General features: G+C 36.6%; 1 long non-coding RNA gene across 1 annotated transcript; it reads right to left on the bottom strand.

The window, feature by feature from the left end:
• Positions 1-298: 298 nt before the first annotated feature.
• On the bottom strand, positions 299-3,154 carry LOC126976209 (uncharacterized). The gene is made up of 3 exons (XR_007731854.1): positions 2,855-3,154; positions 1,216-1,613; positions 299-787 (listed from the first exon to the last, which is right to left on the bottom strand). It is a non-coding gene; the product is annotated as an uncharacterized LOC126976209 (long non-coding RNA).
• Positions 3,155-5,385: the final 2,231 nt, after the last annotated feature.

The raw sequence follows: 5,385 nt of genomic DNA, 5'->3' as shown, positions 1-5,385 counted from the left end.
TCCTTGACTAGCTGTCCGTTCAGTTAGGCTTTAAGAATAGCAACACTACATTTTGAAGTTGGTGGCCATGGACTCCATTAAACTACTTAAAAATTACGATATTCCACACTTACGAGTAAAAAAGGATGACTCCGTGTCACAGTGAAGCACCAAAACAAGCCGGTAAACGTGTAAGTACATAGCCCCATGCACACACTTATACTAATACAAGCCGATCGGCCGCCATTATGAGATTTCCCAGATCAGGTTGCGTCGCATTAAATTTTTTAAAAATGCCGCCTTACGTTGTGAAAAGGTGTAAAAACAATACTATAAAAGTATTTGTGGATATATAATTATTTAAGGAAAATTGTGTAACTGGTATACCCAGTAACCGCAAACACACTAGCATAAAGGTGCTTCATTTGCTATAATCACGGCGTAGAGTCCTTCTATTTTTACTTGTCCGTGGTGATATCAAGAACTAATTATACACTGTCGTCATATCTATGATGTAAGGATTACTGATTCTGGAAGTTGCACTAGAATCGGTAAACGCGGGAACATTTGCGTTTCCTTCCACGTCAACTGGATCTGTGGCCGCTCGGCTGTCGTCATGTTTCTCAGCTCCGAGTTCTCGGTCGAGGTCGCTAAGTTCGTGATTGTGGTCGTGCATGTATTGCCGCCGTGACTGTGGCAACCTGAACTGAGGCATCGGCCCTCCACCCAACTTCATGATGACCAGCGCTCCGTCTTTCTCCTCCTGGATGAGTGACTCGCTGAATTTTCGTCGCGATTTATGTTTTGACTGAAACAACGATGCGTTGTATGACTTGAGTTATGTTATATTATGGAAATAAATACTTAAACTATATCTAGCAAAGTTAGGAAACAGTTCCCTACACGTCATTCTTATAGTTTAAACGGTGAGCCTTAAGACTGTACGGCAGAAGTAAAAACAAGACAATGTAAATAATACGATATACAACTACATTTCAGTCTTCATTAGTTGACTTGAACCTAATGGAATGGATAGTTTCCTCGAGCGAAAACCTAAAAAATTTGCTAAACAGCACGCCAGGTGTGTAGGGTTTAACCTATGCGTATTATCCCTTAAAAAGTGTTTTATTTAAATGATTGTACTCTTTACAGTACTCGCAAAAACTTTTATCTATCAGCAATTCAACAATTTTAACAAAAAACAAATAATTTTGCTTTGGATTTTTTGAATCATACCTTTATTAGTTTATATTTGACACTAGTCGTCCCGTCTTTTTCATAATCCGGCTTAGCTTTGGCAAGGTGCTTATCATCAGTGCCAAATAACTGTTCTTTGTTATCTGGTGGTCCATCATGTGATTCAGTGTCTGCTTCGTACCACACTCCACTATTGTCGTCCTCATCAATTTGAGAATTTACATCTACGGTTGTTATTTGATAATCGTCGTGAAAGTCAGTTGTGCCAGAGTTTTGAGGTTTTGTTTCTCGCTGTGTTTCAGTATTTTCATTAGAGTCTGTGCGGAGGTGTATAGTTCCGTTGATCTCGAAGTAATCGTAGTTGTCATTCACTAACTTTTTTTGTAAACTAACGGCAAGAGGATCTGCAGTGGTTTCGAGTGTAGCGTATTCTGAAACTGAGGTATCAATGCTGTATTTTGATATTGCTATGTAAAGGAGTTTTCATTCACATTTATTTTGTCTTTGTCAGTGATTTTGATTTATGACATACGAACGGTCACTCACTACTTTGCCCGCATTGGAACTTTTTAAAGGTAAGTATTTCACTTGTAGTGACACGGTAATAACGCGACCAGAGGGCCTACCATCAACTTTTAATAAGCGATGCGATTCCGATGCAGTTCAGTTTGAGTACCTAAACTGACTCACTAAAATTCGTACCATGAAGTGCCTTTTACTGAATAGCGCTTGGATCTCTTATGAAGAATGAACGAAATAAATTTGTTTGTGGTCCGCGGTGTGCGAAAGAGATGACGCTCTACAATCGTTGTATAAGTTTGTCTCTGTTACTCGAACCATATGCGTTGCGTTTCGAAACCAAAAATGATATGATTTTAGCGGTTTTTTTGCGTAGAAAATACTAAAAATACATTTTAAAATTGTGCTTTATAGCGTCAAATTATAAACCATTAAGCCCTTTTATGTACTTATTAAATAATAGTACTATAAATAAATATAGTTCTTTGAATTACAAATTAAATATTTGCTTAGGTGTTTTCGTAAAAATAACGAGTTATGAACGCACCTCCATTGATGTTTGATTTGACAGGACCAAAGAGTACATTTTTTTTATAGTTCTTGCGAACAGGTTATAGCCCGGGCCCTTACTGCCTCGTCTATAGTATTTTAATTTTTGGTATTTATTTTCAGTATTTTGTTTTCCAAAAAGTCCAATAAAGTATTCTCATCTCATCTGTCATCAATAAAATTTTCCTTTTCTGTATGTTTTTACTATTTTTTAAAAGTTATTAACAACACGATTCACTTTCCTCTAAGGAAGTAGCAACTTTTTTCGAATCGCTCACTTTGACACGTAAGCTATCCAGTTTAGATTGAAATATTACCTCATGGTACGAATGAGTGAACGAACTAAATCAGTTTCTGATTCAATTGATATAATTTTTGACATTCAGTTGACATCATTGAGATTTAATCAGTTGATTTGACGCCAACCTAAATTAGATAGCTCTAATCACGTCGTGGTACGAAATAGCAAAGCAGTACATTTTAGGTTGTCAATTGAATCGCAATAAGAGTTCATGGTAGGCCCGCAGTACCAATAAAATTTAAAAACAACTCGTTTAATGATAAGATAAAGTGTAACAGTATTAATGACATGACATTATTAGGAGCTCACCTTTTGCACTGAGTACTGTGACGCACAAGTGAACAGCTAGGGTTGCTACACCAGCATACAAACTCATTGTTGACTACATCTTCCTGCCCATCTCCCCTTGCGTTGATGTCAGTTCAAATGTAATCCCACTATTCACAAGTCACAACACAAGAGAACTGGTGAATCATTAGAAACAAAGTTATGCTCTTCTATTAAAAAAACATGTGTTGCCCACGTTGTGTGTTTGTTTCGAATTTTTATTTTTAATATTTTGCAATATGAATATGCACAAAACAATGCTTTATAGCTTTGAACGGTAATGGGTTTCTGTATTTTATATTATATGAAAACAATAAACGTAGGTAGACTTGATATCGTTACAGCTATATTGTAGGGAACTAACAATTTTTTTTTATGGAATAGGAGGACAAACGAGCGTACGGGTCACCTGTTGTTAAGTGATCACCGCCGCCCACAATCTCTTGCAACACCAGAGGAATCACAGGAGCGTTGCCGGCCTTTAAGGAAGGTGTACGCGCTTACCCATGTTGTATCGTCCCGGAAACACCGCACAAGGAAGCTCATTCCACAGCTTTGTAGTACGGGGATGAAAGCTCCTTGAAAACCGCACTGTGGAGGACCGCGACACATCCAGATGGTGAGGATGATATCCTGACATGTGGCGAGTCGTGCGAAGGTGGAATTCGGCGGCAAAAATGTTGACTTTGGAAGTATCAAGGCGCAGGAATTCTCAATTTGTGCATACTAGACTAAGAAGTTTTTACAGTCCAGATTTGTGTAATTTTTTAACATCAAATCCTCCGATAAAAACCCATAGAGACATTGATGGGCTTTGAGAAAAACTGTACCTGAAGCTCAATAAGTAGTACGGGAAACAAAAAGACAGCTCATAAGACAATCAGTAGGCTTCAAGAAAATCCTGTCGTCGGTATTCAAGAAGTAGAAGGTACCAGAAATGAATAAAGTTGGATTATCTATAAAAAAGAAATCGATGCCATCAAAAACATAACTTGCAAAAAAAAAAAACAAGTCTCGCAACTCAGTTCTTGTGCCGTAAAATGTTATTAAATCCATGTAATACCAAGTCGATCAATTTGTTTAGTTCCTACTTAAGGGTCCTTCTGTCTTAATTTATTACATAATTAGCTTACCTAAAAACATCCTAAGTGACCATATAAATATTGAAATAATTATTTGCTTTAAATAAATACATTGTATTTTTAATATTAAATTCATACGTGTTTAATGCGATGGCCAAGTTAATCTATTTATTTAAAATATATACATTTACTGCAGATACTTATTGATTTAAAATTTCACTTCTTACGTGTTAACACTATTACACACTTCTTTTTTTTACGAAAACTGAAGATAAACTAAATATAACCGCTTGTATAGTCACTACATACAGCCACTTTGGGGCTGTGAATGCGTTCCAAATCAAGACGTCGCTCGCTCAGGAATACTATAATAACTATTTTACTGATTTGAGTTCCAAAAAATGCGAAAGTCAGTAATGCAGGATTGGAATAAAAATTAATATATCATAAACACGATAAGTGGCAGTATTAATTTTAATCCAGAAATTTGCCGTATAACCTAGGTGTCTATAGTAAAACTAGATCTAAATGTATGTTTGAACTAGATTCCCACCAACATCAAAACGTTGATTAAACTTTTCAGGTATCAAGGACTGATGACTGATGATCAGCATCAGGAGAATCCATTACCACTTAAGCACTATGAATACGTCTAGATATTAATGACCAACTCTACATCTACGTTACTGTGTATAGGTTCGCACAAATTCGCTCTGTTGACAATTCAAATTATTGATAGTGAAAAGTCTCCTAATACTACTGATTTTCATGATTTTCTTACGGTCTTTCCCAATATACTATCTACAGATAGAGATAAATGACTACCTTCTACTGTCAGTAATTAGCTGTCAATAATCTGAAGCTGTCCCAATATACCCGATAAGTCATTCTTATCGCCTTATATAGGGACGGGGGAATTGTAATTTCCATACAAACTTTAGAACTAGCTATACGTCGTCCCATTGACAGACAGCGTGCTCGGATAAGGTGAGTTACCGTCGATAAGTTTATTGGGACAGAGAAGTCAAGGATAGTTACGATTTTTATCTCAAGATAGACTGAATATTGGGAACGGCCGTTAATGATTTGTAACGCAGCATCGAATCGTCGTCGTGTCGGATGCTATAAGTGTGTATTTCACTCATCTCTCATTGTTCGCGCACTAAATTGAAATCTTGTGAAATTGAAATGACATTTATATTTGAACGAAGCGCGGGAGTCTCATTAGATTAGCTTCCTAATAAGTTTCCATTTCAACGCAGCTCTGAGATTCTGTCTGGGTCTCGTTGCCGGTTCAAATCTATTATTCGCTATCTCAATGTTGAGATAAGTGTCCTGAACTTACCAATAATAGTTTGACGAGCGCCTTATAATAAAATAAACGTTTGAGTGTATATTTCGAAATAAATAAATAAAATGGGTGTGTTACTT

This window comes from Leptidea sinapis, chromosome 39 (assembly GCF_905404315.1).
Source record: "Leptidea sinapis chromosome 39, ilLepSina1.1, whole genome shotgun sequence".
Classification (NCBI taxonomy): domain Eukaryota; kingdom Metazoa; phylum Arthropoda; class Insecta; order Lepidoptera; family Pieridae; genus Leptidea; species Leptidea sinapis.
This window is presented reverse-complemented; position numbering and strand designations above follow the sequence as displayed.